The 19,808-nt window shown below is 41.1% G+C and overlaps 1 protein-coding gene across 2 annotated transcripts in view; it reads left to right on the top strand.

Moving 5' to 3' along the window:
* The first annotated feature begins 13,976 nt into the window (after window positions 1–13,976).
* Window positions 13,977–19,808, top strand: part of LOC117082219 (amyloid beta A4 precursor protein-binding family B member 1-interacting protein) — a 129,619-nt gene continuing 123,787 nt past the window's right edge. For both annotated transcript variants that reach the window (XM_033208864.1, XM_033208867.1), the window contains exons 1-2: window positions 13,977–14,633; window positions 14,822–15,024. The gene's annotated coding sequence lies outside the window, so the exon portion shown is untranslated. The remainder of the gene's footprint in view (window positions 14,634–14,821; window positions 15,025–19,808) is intronic.

The following is a 19,808-nucleotide window of genomic DNA, read 5'->3' as shown; positions in this document are numbered from 1 at the left end:
ATCACTGAAGTCTACAATTAGACCAACTCACCCGAGCCACAGCACTGCTAAACCAGAGAAATTCTTTCAACAAATGATGCTTGGACAACTGAATAAATGCATGAAAATAGATTGAATCTCAACCTCTACCTCACACCACTCATAAAAATAATTCAGGATTGATCTTAGGCATAAATTTAAACTATAGCTAAAACTATAAAACTTCTAGAAGAAAACAAAAGAAAATCTTTGTGATCCTGGAGTCAGCAAAGATTTCATAGGTAGGACACACACAAAAAACAATCATAAAAGAAAAAATTGATAAATCGAACTTCATCAAAATTAAAAACATCATCAAAGGGGAAAAACCTTCAGTAAATTGTACACTTTAAAAAGACGCATTTCTCAGTATGTAAATTAAAACTAAAAATCTTCTATTAAGAATAGATTTATTGTAAAAATGAAAAAAATCATAATTCACAAAGTTAATGTTCACAGAAGGAAAATAAATAATAATCAATAATAGTGACTCTTATATGCAGAGCCAAACTATTATATTATAAATTTGCAACACAAATCTGCTAGTATCTTCTTCTACAAGCCTCTCATTGAAATAGAAATTTATTTCATTTTATTTATTTATTTTTTATTTTTTAATTTTTTTCAGATGGAGCCTCGGTCTGTTATCCAGCCTGGAGTGCAGTGGCATGATCTTGGCTCACTGCAACCTCCACCTTCTGGGTTCAAGCGATTCTCCTGCCTTAGCCTGCCCAGTAGCTGGGATTACAAGTGTGTGCCACTAAGCCCAGCTAATTTTTGTATTTTTAGTAGAGATGGGGTTTGCCATGTTGGCCAGGTGGGTCTCGAACTCCTGATCTCAGGTGATCCACCCACCTCAGCCTCCCAAAGTACTGGGATTACAGGCGTGAGCCACCGCGTCTGGCCGAAATAGAGATTTATTTTAAAATGCAGGAATTTTCTCAAACTAGTTTTCTTTCATTTCTAAGAAAGATAAGTAAAATAGTTTAAGGTAATGAAAATCATAATTTAAACACTTTAATTGAATAAGACCTGCTGCTAACGTTAAGTGCCTTAGGGAAATAGTTTGTATTGACCTTATATCCAACTCGACAGTGTTTGTGGCCAACATTTGAAAATGACTCAGTCCCCATTAAAAGCTGTCAAATATTAATTTGAGGTTCTAAATTAGTGAACAGACCTAATATTCAGGAGGCTGAGGCAGGGGGATTGTTTGAGTCCAGACATTCAAGAATAGCTCGGGCAGCTTAGTGAGACCCCCATCTCATTAGATAAATAAATAAACAAATACATGAAATATGAAACAGGGTCAGTATTGCAGCATTGCAATACATTCTTATGCACATTTCTTTCTTACGTTAATCAAACTATTACAATCTTGACATACACAGATACAGAAAGTTATTTATATTGGAACTGGTAGGAACTCTCCTATTATTGATGGAGTTTCACTAGACATTCTGAGGAGTTTGTATGCTTTGGCCTCTGTTACCAGAAGTCGTAGAGATCTAGCAAAGAAGACAATACAGGTACTTTAAGTTGGATGAAAAAGCCCTCTAATAAAACTTGTGTTCTAAACGTTTTAAATAGGTAACATTAACGTTTCTTAAATCTTCTGCTTTTTCGTTGTATTCAGTTCTGATACAAAAACCTCTTTGCTGTAGTAAAGCATGTATGATTACTTCAACACCCTCCTATAGTAGGTATAAGGCAGCAAGTCTCCACAACATCCTATTGCCTTTTGTAGCCTACGGTATTGGACTGATCTTCCAGAAAATTCATAGTATTTGATTTCACATTTCTTCCAATACAGTTTTGACTTCACTCTTTTTCTCTCTCTTTGATTTATATTTCAGATCAAGGCTTTCAACAACAAAATGTTAAATTATAAAAAGTCTAGGCCAGTGCAGTGGCTCATAGCTATAATCCCAACACTTTGGGAGGCTGAGGGGGGCGGATCGCTTGAGGCCAGAAGTTTGGTACCAGCCTGGGCAATATAACAAGACTCCATTTCTACAAAAAAATAAAAAATTAACCAGGCAAGGTGGTACACGCCTGTGATCCCAGGTACTTGCAAGGCTGAGGCAGGAGAAGCACTTGAGCCCAGGAGGTAGGGGATTTAAGTGAGTTACGTTTGCACCACTGCACTCCAGCCTGGGCAACAGAGCAAGACCCTGTCTCAAAAATTAAATTAAATTAAATTAAATTAATTAATCTATACCATAGATTCTTCTCTATTTATGAATATGTGTGAAAAATATTAACATTAAAGAGTTTTTTTCTTTTTCACCTTTTATTTTAGATTCCAGGGATATATGTGCAGAATTGCTACAAAGGTATATTGTGTGATGCTGAGGCTTGGAGTCCAATCGAAGAACCTGTCACCCAGACAGTGAGCATAGTACCCAATGGGTAGTCTTTCAACCCTTTTCCCCCTCCTTCCCTACTCCTGTAGTGCCTGGTATCTTTCATTCCCATCTTTATAATCATGTGTACCCAATGTTCCGTCCCACTTTTATGTGAGAACATGAAGTGATATTGCAGATTTTTAAATTCTCCCTTATTGTTGATAAATAAGATTATAACTAAAATTTAGCTTATAGATTTAAAACATTAGATTTTTTTTTGAAAGCATGAATTGGATAACAAGTCAAGGTACAAAAATATTTTTCACAGTTTTATTGAGGTCCAATTGACATTCAGTAAACTGCACATATGAAAAGTGTCCGGTTTGGTCAGTTTTGACATATGTACACCTGAGCAGGTGGGACCACAGGTACACATCACCACACTTGACTTGAACAAGGTTTTTTATTGTAGCCATTCAAGTGGATATGTAGTAGTGTCTGATATGGTTTTAGTTGATGTTGAAGTCTTGATATCAAGATCCCTGGAAACCATCACAAAAAACAAGATAATGAACATGTTCATTACTTCTAAGCCCTCTTGTGGCCCTTTGTCATCCTTCCTTTTCCCTCATCTCTCCCCTTCCCAGTGCTTTCTGTTACTATAGATTAGCTTAAATTTTCAAGAATTGTATATAAATGTGATCACATATTTATGTCACGCATGTGTAATTTATATAAAATCGCACATGATCCTCTTACTAACTGGCTTTTTTCATGCAGCCTAATTATTTTGAGATTCATCCATGTTGTATCAGAAGTTTACTTCTTATTATTGCAGAGTAGCATTTCACCATATGAATATCACACACTTTGTTCATCCATTGACCTATTGATGAACACCTGGGTTGATTCCAATTTAGGGCTATTACAAATAATGCTGCCATGAACATTCATGTACAAGTCTTTGTGTCAATGTGTGTTTTTCTTTCTCTTGGATAGATACTTAGAATTGGAATGGCTAGGTCATATACTGGGTGTATGTTCAACTTTTTAATAAACTCCTAAACTGTGTTCTGAAGTTGCACCACTTCCATTCCCACCAGCCTGGATGAGAGTTCCAGTTCCTCCATACCCTTTTACAACACTTGGTGTGATCAATATTTTTTTAATTAGACAGGGTCTTGCTGTGTTTGCTATGTTGCCCAGGCTGGTCTCAAACTCCTGGGCTCAAGGAATTCTCCTACCTCAGCCTCCTGAGCAGGTAGGACCGCAGGTACACGTCACCACACTTGACTTGATCGATGATTTTTATTGTAGCCATTTAAGTGGATATGTAGCAGTGTCTAATATGGTTTTAGTTGATGTTGAAGTCTTGATATCAACAATTATTTTAAGATATTGGGCTGGGTGATATGACTTGCACCTGTAATCCCAGCACTTTGGGAGACTGAAGTAGCAGGATCACTTGAGGCCAGGAGTTTGAGATCAGCCTCGGCAACATAGGGAAAATTCCATCTCTACAAAAAATAAAATAATAAAATAAAATAAAGTAAAATAAGCCAGACCTGGTGGTCAGGAGGCTGAGGCAGGAATATTGCTTGAGCTCAGGAGTTTGAGGCTGCAGTGAGCTGTGATGGTGCCACCGCACTCTACCCTAGGTAACAGAGCAAGACTCTATCTCTAAAAAAGAAAAAAATATAAATAAAAAATTTTAAGATATTGGCTAGGACATCAGTATTTTTAATAGTTACCCTGGTGGTCCTAATGTGCACCCAGAGTTGAGAACCACACTGGATGAAACCAATGGTCCCTTTAATAGAGGAGGTATTTTAAGTAAAGATGTTATAGCCTGCCTTTTCACACATTTTACAGCCCCAAACCACCTTTTACCAAATCTGGTCTTTCATACAAAAGCTAACTGGTGGTAGCTGCCATTTGCCACCACTATGTGAAAGGAAATGAGGGCGGGAGAAGAAGCTTTTCAGGCCTTGCAGAGTTAATTCTAAGTAAGCAGGAATGGAATAGCAAAAATCCAGTCATCTCAAAATATCCAAAGAACTCTTACAAACTCATCAATAATACAATAAAGCCAAGTAAAAACGGGCAAAAGATCTAGAGATAGCAATTAAGCATAAGGAGAGATGCTCAACATCATTTGTCATTAGGGAAATGCAAATTAAAGCAACAATGAGATACCACTACACACCCATTAGAATGGCTTAAATCTGAAAAAAGCCACAACAGCAATTGCTGGTGAGAGCACAGAGCAACAGGAGCTCTCATTTATTGTTGGTGGGTATGCAAAATGGTACAGCCCCTTGGGAAGACAGTTTGGCAATTTCTTACAAAACTAATCATAGTCTTCTTATATGATCCATGTAGAAAGTAAAAGTTCCTCTTCAAAGTTTCCCTTCTTGTTAAAGAATAAATCATAAGTGTCAAAAATAATAGTTTCTTTTAAAAACTAACTTCCTTCAGGCCTCCTTGCTTTTTGCTAATAACTCTTTGTTAAGCCTATCCTATGTAGCTATTAAACATGCTCACAGGTATGTAGTACGTTCTATGTCATTGTACCTTAACCAAGATATTTGTGCTGGATATGCTCACAGGCATGTTCTAGCCTGTAGCCTATGCCCCTTCCTTTTTTGGCATAAGCAACTTCTTCTTTTCCTTTGTCTTTCCATTACTTTCACCTATTTAGAAAAGTTTTAAACTGCTAACCAATCCGGTTTTAGTTTAGATTGTGAGGTCTGGCTCCAGCCAATGGAGACAGGACACAGTAGCAGGGACAAACTGCCTAAGGGATAAAAATCACTTCCTTCCTTTGTTCAGGTGTGCTGTAGCCATTGTTAATCTGTGGTGAGCACCCTTTCTGCAGAAAGTAAAATTGGCCTTGCTGAGAGAATTAAATTTATGTTAAAGTGCTATATATTTGCAGCACCAGGGAACAAGCATTCTGTTTCTAAATAAACATTTTACAGATAACAATCCAGCAATCACACTCCTAGGAATTTACCCAGCTGATTTGAAAACTTATGTCCACACAAAATCCTGCGTGTGATTTCTTATAGCAGTTTTATTCATAATGACCAAAAGCTGGGAGTAACCAAGATGTATTTCTGTTAGGGAAGCAGGAGCCTAGGATGACACCTTTTCTTTTCTTTTTCAGAAAGAGTCGCCCAGGCTGGAGTGCAACGGTGCACAATCTTGGCTTACTGCAACCTCCACCTCCTGGGTTCAAGCGATTCTCCTGCCTCAGCCTCCTGAGTAGCTGGGATTATAGGTGCGCACCACTGCACCAGGCTAATTTTTGTATTTTTAGTAGAGACGGGGTTTCACCATGTTGTTCAGGCTGGTCTCGAACTCCTGACCTCATGATCCAGCCACCTCAGCCTCCCAAAGTGCTGGGATTACAGGCGTGAGCCACAGCACCTGGCCGACACCATTTTTAAATCACCTCCATCTTAAAACTAGCAGGGTGACACCATTTTAAAATCTCCTTCATCTTAAAACTAGCAAGGCACATTGCTTACCAGTCACTTACAAAGCTAAGGAGCTACCTTGGTAATGCCTGCAAGAACAAACTCCTACAGCAACAGAAAGTCCAGATGTTCCAATAGCCATAACGAGATATGCTTTCAAGATAACTATAGTTATGCTTTGGTGTACTTAAACACTAAACTGTCAAGATTCTTTTCTTTCAATCAATCAAATAATAAATTCTGTCATGCTGTCAACCCACCCACACACAGGCACAGCTTAGTTTAGTCTTGTCATAGACAAGACCTCTACATAAGAAAAATCTCTAACAAAGATGGTGCATTCTTCTGTTTGCTTTCTGAGACACCCTACTCTGTATCTGAGTAGCTTTCAATAAACCAACTCTTCTCACTGCATTCTGCAACTTGCCTTGAATTCCTTTTTGTGCAAGATCCAAGAACCCTCTCTTGGAGTCTAGCTCGAGACCCCTTTTCTGGCTTTCTATAGATGAATGGATAAACTAACTGCAATATATTTATATAATCAAATATTATTCAGTAGTAAAAAGGAATGAGCTATCAAGCCACACAAAGACATGAATAAATCCTCAATGCACATTGCTAAGTGAATTAAGCCAGTCTGAAATGGTTACATGCTGTATGATTCCAACTCCATGACATTCCGGAAAAGGCAAAACTAAAGATGTAGTAAATAAAAGGGTAAAATATGCTGTTAAAAGATAAATATTGGCCAGGCCCAGTGACTCACGCCACTTTGGGATCCCAGCACTTTGGAATCCCAGTACTTCAGGAGGCCAAGGCAAGCAGATGACTTGAGGTCAGGAGTTCAAGACCAGCCTGGCCAACATGGCAAAACCTCATCTCTACTAAAAATACAAAAATTAGCCAGGTGTGGTGGTGTGCCTGTAATCCCAGCTGGAGTTCAGTAGCATGATCTCGGTTCACAGCAACCTCCATCTCTCAAGTTCAAGCAATTCTCATGCCTCAACCTCCCGCGTAGCTGGGATTACAGGCACACCACCACACCCGGCTAATTTTTGTATTTTTAGTAGAGATGAGGTTTTGCCAGCCTGGGTGTTCTTCTGTGTTCATGGCCCCATGGGTCATTCTCTTCCCCACCTCCCAAAATCTTTCTTGCCACTCCTGTATCTTGAAGCTATTTCTGAAGTGTTCTGCTAACCTCAGGCTTTAACTGTGCCCTGAGGACACCATTTCCACTGCAGCTTTCTCAAAACAAAATGGTTTATTCTCTTAAATTCCAGCCACCTTAAGTTTGGAAGGTGAGTTTATTGTTCTCCATGCTCCTCACTGCTACTTGCAAATCATAAATGACTAATCTTTTTATTAAAAACAAAACTAAAAGCAAACGAAAAAAGCTTTCCCTTTTGAGGCTCATGCCACTTAACTAAACAATCCAGTTCTGCTTTCTCATTTCAAAACCCTGACACGTAATTCCCTGTCACCCTTTAAGATGACCTTAAATCCTGTCATCATTCTGTTCGCCTGAGATAGTCATGAATTATAACTGTTTCTTTTTTTTTTTTTTTTTTGACAGGGTCTTGCTCTGTCACCTAGGGTGACTGCAGTGGCGTGATCACAGCTCACTGCAGACTCAAACTTCCAGGCTGAAGCCATCCTCCCACCTCAACCTCTTGAGTAGATGGGACTACAGGCACACACACCACACCCAGCTAATTTCTTATTTTGTGTAAAGATAGTCTTGTTGTGTTGTCCAGCCTGGTCTCAAACTCCTGGACTCAAATGATCCTCCTGCCTTGAGTTCCCAAAGTGCTGGGATTACAGGTGTGAGCCACTACACGTGGCCTACAACTGTTTCTTAGCTTCTTATCCAGTTGGAAATTTGGTGTTCTCAAAAGTGTCCCAGTCTTGAGACAATAAATTATGTGGCCACCCCAATACTGACTGACTTTAACAGTTAGCTGGGATGATGCACATAGCCCCTTAGCTTCTCATTTCCTTGGTCATCTCAGCCATGCAGGCCCACAGTCACCCCTGGACTATGTCAGCACCCATTATCTCACTACCTCCAGAAGCAGGTTCACCCTGCCTACCTTCTGACCACAATAACCCATCCTTCCATCTGGTTTGTTTGGCCACTCCCGTGGCAGCCACACTTTCTCCAAACCTAGCCCTGCAGGAGAGAGGCACAACTGAGCAGATGGCTTCCACCTTAATTCATGATCGCCAGTTTCAAACAGACCCGCAGTCTCCCTGGAAATCCCATAACATGTTTCTGATCATCTCTCTCTCCCATTCTCTGCAATGACCTTATCAAACTTTCTCCATCTCCCCAAATTCATGCCTGGCCTACCTCATAGTTCACTCTCAGCAGATGACCCTGCTTCTCACACGGATCACACGGAAAACAGAGGCTTTAGATTAGAATTTCCTTATCTTACAGCCATATGAAAGAAAACCCTTATCTACTCCAAACCCACCCTTCTGCCTTTCCAGTAAAATGGAGGAGGTCTCCTTTCTCTTATCTGGGGGCCCATTCATTTACCTATATTTGGACTCAACCCACTTCCTCCATCTTGAAAACTTTTCACCATCAATTATTTCTACTCTCTTGTTAATGTCAACTCCTCACTCTCATCTCAATTCTTCCTGTTTGAAAATCATTTAAAAGAATACATAAAAGGCTGGGTACAGTGGGGCTCATGCCTATAATCCCAGCACTTTGGGATGCTGAGGTGGGAGGATCACTTGAGCCCAGGAATTAGAAGCTGCAGTGAGCTATGATCGCACCACTGCACTCCAGCCTGGTCAACAGAGCAAGATCCTGTCTCTAAAAATAAAATAAAATAAAATAAAATAAAATAAAATGAATAATAAAGTAAGTAAATAAATAAAATCTTCCTCAATTTCATATCCCCCAACCACTGCCTCCCTGTCCCCTTTCCCCTCTTCATAGGTGGTATGGTTTGGCTGTGTCCCCACCCAAATCTCACCTTGAAATGTAATAATCCACATGTGTCAAGGGCAGGGCCAGGTGGAGATAACTGAATAATGGCAACCATTTCTCCCATACTGTTCTCGTGATAGTGAATAAGTGTCATGCGATCTGATGGTTTTATAAATGGGAGTTACTCTGCACATGCTCTCTTGCTTGCTGCCATGTAAGACGTGACTTTGCTCCTCATTTCCCTTCCACCATGATTGTGAGGGCTCCCCTGCCATGATGAACTGTGAGTCAATTAAACTTCCTTTCTTTATAAATTACCCAGTCTCAGGTATGTCTTTATTAGCAGTGTGAGAACAGATCAATACAATAGGCAAACTATTGACAAATGTTGCTTTGCTCACCATCTTCATTTCTTTACACCCTATTCACTCCTCAACCCACTTTGGCCTCCAGCCCCATCACGCTATTACAATTGGTTTCTGAGGTCACTAACATTGCTAAAGCCAATTGCCATGGTGCAGTCTTGTCCGACTTGTCCTTGCAACATCTCTGGATATGGCTGACCACATCCTCCCACACTGTGGCTTGCACAGCACTTTCCCCTGGCTTTCCATCCACCCCTTTAACGCTCTTCCCTCTGTGTTCTTTGTGGGCTCTGTGTCCTTTGCTTTGGACAGTGGAGTTCTTTAAGGCTTAGCCTGAGGCCTCTGTTTCATCCCACACCATAGTCTCTCTACGCAAACTCATAAATCGCCACCTATATGATGATTACTTAAAATGTATATCTCTAACTCTGAACCACACTTCTCTGGGCAAAGGATTCTTATATACAATTCTCTACTTGAAGTCTCCCCTTAGATGTCCTAAAGATTTGTCAAATTCAACTTGCAAGCAATAAAACTCACTATCTTCCCCTGCCCAAATACTGCTCTTCCAGAGTTCTCCATCTTGATAATGGGACTGTCAGCCACCATCACATAAACGTGATTCTTAGGAGTCATCCTTGCCTCCCCCACTCTTCTCCCTCTGCCTATATCCAGTCCTCTCAATCTCTGGCCAACTACCTTCTAAATATCTCTCATGTTCACCCATTTCTTCGCATTTCCACTGCTGCCGACCTAGTCAAAACCATTATACAGTTGACCCTTGAACAACATGGGTTTGAACTGCATGGGTCCATTTATACTTGGATTTCCTTCTGCTTCTGCCACCCCTGAAACAGCAAGATCAACCCCTCCTCTTCCTCCTCCTAAAGTTGAGTAATGTGAAGAAGATGAGGATGAAGACCTTTATGATGATCCACTTTCACTAAATAAATAGTAAATATGAGGTCAGTCACAGTGGTTCATGCCTGTAATCCCAGCACTTTGGGAGACCGAGGCAGGAAGATCGCCTGAGGCTGGGAATTTGAGACAAGCCTAGGAAACATAGCAAGACCCCATCTTACAAAAAATTGTTTAAAATAAAACAAAATAAAATTAGCTGGACGTGATGGTGCATGCCTATAGTCCCAGCTGCTCAGGAGGCTGAGGCAGGAGGATCCCTTGAGCCCTGGAGTTTGAGGTTACAAGGAGCTATGATCTCACCGCTGCACTCTAGTCCAGGAAGAGAGTGAGACCGACTCTGAAAATAAATAAAAAATAAATAAATAGGAAATCTATTTTCTCTTATGATTTTGTTAATAACAGTTTCTCTAGCTTACTTTATTGTAAAAATACAGTACTTAATACATATAACATAATATGTGTTAGTCGACTGTTTATGTTATCAGTAAGGCTTCTTGTCAACAGTAGGCAATTGGTAATTAAATTTGGGGGAGTCAAAAGTTTTACATGGATTTTCAACTGTGCAGCACTTTGGTACCCCTAAAACCTAGCATTATTCTGTTACAGTAGGTAGCTAGTCAGGCATGAGCAGGGTAGGAGAGGGCTCCCCTCACCCCCTACCAGGAATGTCAGGCGACTATCAGGTGATGGTCAGGGGATTGTTAACTGTCTCTCTAAAATAATAATTGATCACAGACAGCACCAGGGAAAGGCAGTCTCCCAATAGATAGAAACACCTGAAACTGGTGATCAGCATCTTCTGGATGAGATCTCAGGAGTTGGGTGAGTGGGCTCAAGCATGTGCACTAAGAGGTAAAATGGTGGAGTTTAACTGGCAAATGACCTTCCAGGGACATTTGACTGGTAAGGGAAGAACACGTCAAGTGAGCATGCATACAACTCCAGTAAACACACTGTGCATGCTCACCTGCCAAGTGCTGGCAGGTCACTGCTTATGTGGACAGCCCACCCCATGGGAATAATCGGGAGGAGGAACTCAAGACCCTGAAGTATGTCAGTGTGTAACACCCCAAGTCAAAAGTCAAACAGCGCACTTCTCTCAAGTCACCCGTTTGGCCCTCTTCCAAGTGTACTTTACTTTCTTTTGTTACTGCTCTAAAGTTTTCTAATAAACTTTCACTCCTGCTCTAAAACTTGTCTCGGTCTCTTCAGTTGCCTTATGCCCCTCAGTTGAATTCTTTCTTTTGAGGAGGCAAGAAATTAGGTCGCTACAGACCCGTATGGTTTCGCCAAAGCTAACATACTCTGGTGCCATGTCTCAGATATATTCTGCTGCTAGCAGTTCAAAGGCCAATTGTATTTTCTTTCCCAACTTAACTCAGAAGTCTTCCTGCATCCATTCTTTTCTTCAGCTGATCAGTTCCCCAAATTATAGCCAGAGTGATTTTCCTAAAGCATAAAACCCATCATTTGCCAGCTTAAAATATTATTTAATATATTCTCATTGCTCTTAGGATGAGAAAATAATTCTTGACGTACTCCACATGACCTTACATGGTTTGCCCCTACTGACCTTACCTCTAACCAGACCTTCCATAACTCCAGTCATACCGGTTTCCATTCAGTTTCCAATCCCTCTGCCACTCCCTTACTCCCACCCCATTTCCCAGCCCACTCATCAGCAAAAGCTATGGGTTCCACTGTGCTAGGTGGTTTTTTTTGTTTTTATTTTTGGTTTTTTTTTTTTTTTTTATAGTCTTGCTCTGTTGCCCAGGCTGGAGTACAGTGGCATCATACTAGCTCACTGCAGATTTGAACTCCTGGGCTCAAGCAATCCTCCTGCCTCAGTCTCCTGAGCAACTGGAACCACAGGCACAAGCCACCATGCCCAGCTAATTTTTTTCCCCATTTTTGTAGAGATAGGGTCTTGCTACGTTGCCCAGGCTAGTCTTGAACTCATGGCCTCAAGTGATCCTCCCACCTTGGCCTCTCAAAGCACTGATATCACAGGCACGAGCAACTGTGCCAAGCCTTGGTTTTATTTTGAAAACTATATCTTGATTCCAAACTCTTCTCACCATCTCTACTGTTAGAATACTAATAAAGCTACTATCATCTTTCATCTGGACTATGACCACAGCCTCTGAGCAATCGCTCTTCTCTTGCTTCAATCGATTTTCCGAACAATCACCAACTGGCAGGATGGCTTATTGCTTAAGTCAAATCATGCACTAGGTTGCTAAATACATTCCAGTAGCCCCCGTTGCAATTAGAATAAAACCTGAAGTTCTCAATGCTGGCTACAAGGTTCTGCTTGTTCTGATGCCTGCTTACCTCTCTGTCCCCATCCACTATGGCTGCCCTACTCTTTGAGAACATTCCAGGCACACTGACCTGCCTTCTTTTGAACTTCCTGTGTTCCTATCTCAACCCGTCTTCTTGCTCTTCCTTCTCTTAGAATCCTTTCCCAAGTTTCTGAATGACTGCCCCTTCTCATTACTTTGTAAAGAGGTGATCTGATCCTTGACCACTTTCCCTACCCCGAGAAAGTCACTCTCATTGTTTGATTTTACATTCTATGTAGCACTTACAACTCTGCTCAGAACCTTCCACTGGCTTTCCATCTCACTCACATCAAATTCTCTTCCACAGCTCCCAAATAACACACAATCTGGGCACCATTTCCTCTTTGATCCCATCTCACTCTGCTCAGCCGTACTAACTTCCTTGGTGTTTTTCCAATATCTTAAGTGCTCTCCTAACTCAGGGTCTTTGAATGTGCTGTTCCTTCTGCCTGGAATATTCCCATCTAAGAACCCAATGTGGATTAATCTCTCATGCCATTTAGATCTAGCTCAAGTGTCACTTATCAGACAGAAACACCAGTTTCAGGTGTTTCTATCTATTGGGAGACTGCGTTTCCCTGGTGCTATATTAATTAGGATAAATAAATAATAAATAAATAAATAATATATTTTCTCTCCTTAAGATTTTATTTATAATAGTTTCTTTTCTCTAGCTTATTTTATTGTGAAAATACAGTATTTAATACACATAACATAATATGTGTTAATCGACTATGTTATCAGTAAGGCTAATAATTGGCTATGGCCAATTATTATTTTAGAGATAACAACTGCTTGATCATCATCTGATGGTCACCTGACATTCCTGGTAGGGGATTGGGGGACCCCTCTCCTGCCCTGCTCATGCCTGACTAGCTACCTACTGTAACAGAGCAATGCCAGGTTTCAAGAATACCAAACTGCTGCACAGTTGAAAATTCATGTATAATTTTGACTCCCCCAAAACTTAACCACGAATAGCCTACTGTTGACCAGAAGCCTTACTGATAACATAAACAGTCAATTAACACATATTATATGTATTTAAATAAATACTGTATTTTTACAATAAAGAAAGCTAGAGAAAAGAAACTTATCAAGAAAATCATGAGAAATTATATTTTCTATTTATTTATCATTTATTTACCCTAATATAGTCACTCCATCACCATGCCCATCACTCTCTGTCCCTCACCTTTTAACTTCCCTCAAAAACACTTACATTCCTTGACATGTTAAATATTAATTTGTTTATTGTCTGCTTTCTACCAAATAGAAGGCACCATGCATGAGAGCAGAAATTGTTCCCTCTATTTTCATTGTTCTTAGAAGTGTAGGTGCTTAGGAAATAGTTTCTTATTAAATAAATGACAGAACTATTTGAAATTGCCTAATTAACACATGCATCTAATTTCTGTCTTTATATCTTCACCACCTTCCCCAACATATAAGCCTTTGAAGACACAGCTGTAAAGGAGAAGGGGAGGGTTATTCAACCGCATTTACAAATCATAACTGATTTTAACTTTCGTATTTTCAGATCTCTCCAGCAACTTTCTCTCAGGAAACTCCACTCCCAACTGACAGGTGCTATTTCCAGCCAGTCCTTTGCTATTGCAAATAGTGAGTCCATGAATGCCCTGTGCCGTGTGCGTTACTTATTTTCATCAGCAGATCTTCGTTTTTACACTCCTGGAAGTGGGATGACGGGGTCAAAAGGCGAATCCATACGTCTCTTCCACGAGGTTCAGGCCATTTTGGATTTCTACTAGCAATGCATGCTCGTGCCATTCCTCTAAACCCCGGCCCGCCAACTGAGCGTGTTTAAACGTGGGGAGGAGGGAGGAGGGTGAGGTTACCAATCTGATGGCTGAGAAAGGGCCTCTGCTCAGTGCGCCTTTCCTCCACTCCCACCCGAGAGACAGCTGAACTCTGGGCCGGGACGCGCGTGTTGCTAGTCTAGCCCTGCACCACGTCCCCTGAGGGCGGGCTGCAGGCGGCCGGGAAGCCTTGCACAATCGGCCCAAAAGAGGAAGCCCAGAAAGTGCTGAAGTAAACACTTAGGCAGACCGTTGCAACATAAATCGGCCTCTCAGTCTTTGGTGGAACCATCACTTGGCCCCAAGTCCCTTAGTCCCTCTTGCGTCTAGGCTGCAAAATGGGTCCATTCGCCAGGAGACGCTCCTGAGAGAAGGGCGCGCGCGGCTCAGGTAGGGGAGGGATGAGAGAGGAAGGCGCAACGTTTCCCAGAATTTAAAAAAAAAATCCCTTCAAAGTTGTTGTGTAGGGATGGGCTGGGGGATAGAAAATCAGGCGCAGACTCGAAGAGTTGGAGAAAGCAGCCCCTAACTCGGAGTCCTTTACGCGTATGCTTGTCTGTCCCACTGTCTCTAACCAGGGGCCCTCCTTGCACCTCGGAGCAAAGCAGCTCGGATAGCGCCACACGTCTGCGCGCTGCGTGGGAAGGGCAGGACTAACAGCACTTCCTCCCTGGGGTAGCGACCTGGAGCCCGGGTGCGGCCGTCTGCACCGCGCGTCGCTTTCCCGGCCGGAGTCCCGCCGCCTTCCCGCGCCCTCGCAGCGCCCGGCAGAGCAGTCGAGGTAAGTGGTGCTCCCGGTCCCGGGAGCCCTGGGAGCGCCAGCACCGGCCCGTCGGGGCTGTAAGGAACCCGTTCGTCAAGCCCATCGGGTCCGACGCTGGGCGCAACTCCAGGCTCTGGCCTCGTGAACGCGCGCCCCCCGGCGTGGCCCTCGAGCGCAGCGGGTCCCCAGGGTCCCCTCCGCTGATCTCCACACTGGACCCGACTCGCGAGGGTCGGGGTGTGGGGGTTTGGGGTTTGGGCTTGCCTTTTCCCGAGCTATTGCATCAGATTTGACAGATTTCCTGCCCAGGAAATTGCTGCAAGGTCAAACGGGGAACTGCTATGAGCCCTTGCAAGTCCAGTAGGTCAGCAGGTCAGCAGGTCCAGGAGCCCTAATCTACCCGAATCTGGAGGGATTCTTGAGGGGCCTTTTCGGGCACTGTAGATTAAATGCCAGCCGTGTGAGAATTTGAGTGTGGCTCGCAGTCTGATGCATTTTAGAGGGTTTCCTTCCTCTAAAACTTTTGGACAACTCTTTCCTCTTTTTAAAAACAACGTTTTCCCCTGAATTATTCTCATTTTCATTTTAAAATACCATAAAGGTAGATTTGGACACAAGGCACAAGTTTCGTAATTTGGCTTGAAATGGATATTCAGAGGGCCTTTTATAGAATGAAGGAAACTAACTAGGATGTCCTAATGGCTCCAAGAATCTCTGCGCAGGTGTTCCGCCAAAGACCTAGCCCGGTGTACCTCTTACTTTCCTTCCAGGAAGATATTTCTTAGCATTCATACCTCTGTGGAACGTGAAATGTGTTTCCTAGAGCCACTCAGGACATAGCTTTACAAAAAGAACTTTTAATGTGATACTTAACGAGACGGAGTACTAGAGGAAAGTAACGGAAGAAAAAGGCCCATGAGTTTATTACGCCTCGAGATGTTTTTTCTGGTGGCATAACGTGGTTTAAACAAAGGCGCTTGTACTAGCTACTATTCTTTTTAAAATCTGGATCTCCAGACAGAAATTTCAGAAAAGAAAAGTTTGTCGTTTTTCATAAACCTAGAGCAGCGATTTTCCCTCTGACCTCACTGGAATAATGGATGGCACATGGGCCAGGACGATGATGCCGGCTGACGAAATTAGCAAGGATCTGCTGAGAAATACTTTGTAACGTCTTCTAGTGGTATTTCCTGTCTGCTCAACGTGTTGTGAAAGGTCTAAGAAATTTAACTTCATCCTTAAACTATTAATAATGTGTGTCCTTAAACTATTAATAATTACTTAAACTATTAATTCTTGAACTATTAATAATTACTAATATTTGTGTCTTTTCTTAGCACTTGGGAGACCTGGGTTCTGGCTCTTATATCTGCCCCAACTAGATAAAGATTATCTTGATTAACTTGCATGACTTCTCCCTGGACTTCAGATAATATCAGTAAAGTGAGATGATTGGACTACATTATGTCTGTCCTTAAAATAGCAATTAAGGAGTCGCTATACTTCTTTGAAGTGGTCCCAACTGGAATACTGGCAACATTAGAATTGCTGATCATGAATTTTTTTAAAATGGAGAAAATAATCATAATCATGATAACAGATTTTCTTACATTCTGAAATATCAACATCTTTGAAGTCTTTTGTTTCTGAGAAGTTCCTGTAAAAGCACAGTCAATATCCAGCCTATAGGTAAAAAGGCAAACTTTCATCTTACTTGAAAACTGAGATAAGAAAGAGTCCAAACTTGAACAGGTCAATATAATATTTTGAAATCCTTCAATTGCCATTTCTCAAGAAATATAACTTTGTAATAAGAATTACTTTATGGCATTACTTTAAATCTTAAACACAATACTTACTAGGTTTTATAGTATTTATTAAATTTTTTGTATTTTTATATCCTAAGAATGTTCTCCAGTTATCCATTATTTATTTGCCCTTTTTCACTCATCAATGAAAGTTTTAAATAGGTCCATATTAATATTAGAATGAGCTACTTCTAAAGTTCATTGCCATAAATGTCTGTTTGATATGCTACTTTGAATTTTCTTTAAGCCATCTTACTTTCAAAGAGCATTATTATTTTCATTTACTTCTAATTCTCTTCCATTTTATTTTAATTTTTTTTTTTTTTTTTTTTTGAGGCAGAGTCTCGCTCTGTCGCCCGGGCTGGAGTGCAGTGGCCAGATCTCAGCTCACTGCAAGCTCCGCCTCCCAGGTTTCCACCATTCTCCTGCCTCAGCCTCCCGAGTAGCTGGGACTACAGGCGCCCACCACCTCGCCCGGCTAGTTTTTGTATTTTTAGTAGAGACGGGGTTTCACCGTATTAGCCAGGATGGTCTCGATCTCCTGACCTCGTGATCCGCCCGTCTCGGCCTCCCAAAGTGCTGGGATTACAGGCTTGAGCCACCGCGCCCGGCCTTATTTTAATTTTTTTAATGCCTAAAACATTTTAGTGAGTCCACAAATCTTGTGATAAATTGTCTGCCTCCATAGCCTATTGGACCACAATCATTACAATTTCATAGGACCCCATGAGTTTATTTTATGGGAACTAGAGTGATCTTAGGAATTCTCACCTCAAAATACAACAATTTTTATTAACACGACTGGTATTTTCTCAGTATGAAAATGGATGTGTGTGTTTTATGTCACTGATGTCATCTAAGAGGCAAGTCACTTAAAGCTTAAGCATTTATTATAAATTCATGTACATAATAAATGCCAGATTTTAAGGTGTAAGGTTTCTACACTGGTTGCATGGGGATTTTTTAATATGTATTACACTTTTAATTATCGTGAGAAACATGACTTTTAGAGAAAACTGCTAGATATCCGAAACAGTGATCATTAGATTTCTCTTGAAAAGAGAGAACTAGCCACATGAAGGAATACCTGTACACCTATACCCAGTTAAAGAGACTAGATTGTACCTGCAGCGTGGAAGGGCAGACCCTGAGGACAGCTTTGGGGGACTAGAAGATGTGATCTGCCACCACCTCACCATCATTTCCTAGCCAATTTGTGACTCCAAAATGAGGACTCTGAAGATGTTGGCTAAATGTGCAGAATGTATTAATTTCACTGAGTGGTACCATGGAAATGTCACAAGCCTCTGAGATCCCATTGGCTCCACTGGTCCCAAACCTCAGGCATGAGCAAGCAGAGGGGTAACATTCTCATTATTCCACATATTCTGGAGCTTGATTCCATGACTCAGTTTTCAAACATTTCCTGAGCATTGACCATGAACTTGAATAATTAAGAATCATAAGAGTTATTTTCTTTCTTCTCTGTCAACTCAGTTTTCTCTTTGGTCATCATATAGTAATAGTAAATAACAATTATTATAATGTTTACTTATAAATACTACCAGGCCCTGTACTAACTAATTTAGATGTGTCATCTTGTTAATCGTCATATCAAGATGAAAGCACAGAAAGGGTAAGAAACTTACACAGGAAGTAAGAAACAGAGCTGTTGTTTGAACTGGGCCATCTGATAGTAGCACACATGAAAAAACCTGGGGCCTTTCCACAATGAGTTTATAGTCTAGAAGAGGAGACGTAACTAGGTGTAAAAGGACATGTAGAATTCCATGTGGAACCAGAGTTGAGTGCTGTGGGACTACATATCGGGGTCCCTGGTCTACCCCAACCAGGGTCAGGGGAGAAGAATGAATAGAAGGAAACCAAGCAAAGAACTTATCTTGTTATTCCTGGGAAGACAAGACATTATAATCAACTTTGAAGTTATTATTTTTACATATGTCTTGAAAAAAGAATCTGCTTTGTTAGCAATCGTGTGTTTTCATTTTTGTGTTTATTTTATTCTAATCCCACGTGACAGCCGGCTAGGTGGATTAAATCAACAAAGCAGTGAATTTAATATTTTTTTCTGATTCTGTTGGGGATATTTTTATTTAGTCTCATGTCATAGACTCATCAGTGAGATGGTTGTGGGCTGGAATGGGGGATACACGCTAAATCACCCAGCAATTGTGTTTCCGCAAACTGACTGGAAGGTTTGCATCCAGAGAGCTACATCACATCAAACTGGAGAGACATAAAAAATGATATTAGAGCAAGTGAATCATGACTAAATTCATTTCTTCCTTCATGTTTTATTATGAAATGTTTCATATCTACAAAAGATGATGTACATATATAAATCATAGCAAATAATAATAAAGCCAACATCTAGGTACCTATCACCCAGCTTAAGAAGTAGAATATTTACCAAGGCATTTCCTGGTCTCCTTCCAATAACATTCCCCCATTTCTCAGCTAGAGGTGATCATTATTCTGAATGTGCTAATTTTTACAAAGCTTGTAGGAAGCATGTACATACATTTGTAAAGGATGGTGTCGAACTGGGGATTAAAGAACACTGGCATGGTAGACTGGAGTCAGGTTCCCCACCGACTCTGGGTGGTCACAAGTAGCTTGTGCTGTTCAGTAAAGACAGCTTACTTTAATTGAATAGCATAAAAACAACATGTATTAGAAATAGTTAATAGCAAGTACCATAATAGTAAGTATCACAGAAATTGTGCTACCTTAGACATTGATAAAGTGACCAAGAATCATCAGTAAATAACCATGATTTTTAAGTGGAATAAAGAATATGTGGCTGGGCGCGGTGGCTCACACCTGTGACCCCAGCATTTTGGGAGGCTGAGGCAGGAGGATCACTTGAGGTCAGGAGTTGAAGACCAGCCTGACCAATGTGGTGAAACCCTGTTTCTACTAAAACTACAAAAAAATTAGCCAGGTGTGGTGGTACATGCCTGTAATCCCAGC

Source organism: Trachypithecus francoisi, unplaced genomic scaffold (genome assembly GCF_009764315.1).
Source record: "Trachypithecus francoisi isolate TF-2019V2 unplaced genomic scaffold, Tfra_2.0 Lachesis_group9, whole genome shotgun sequence".
NCBI lineage: Eukaryota > Metazoa > Chordata > Mammalia > Primates > Cercopithecidae > Trachypithecus > Trachypithecus francoisi.
The sequence above is the reverse complement of the archived record's forward strand: the minus strand, read 5'-3'. Positions and strand labels throughout refer to the sequence as shown.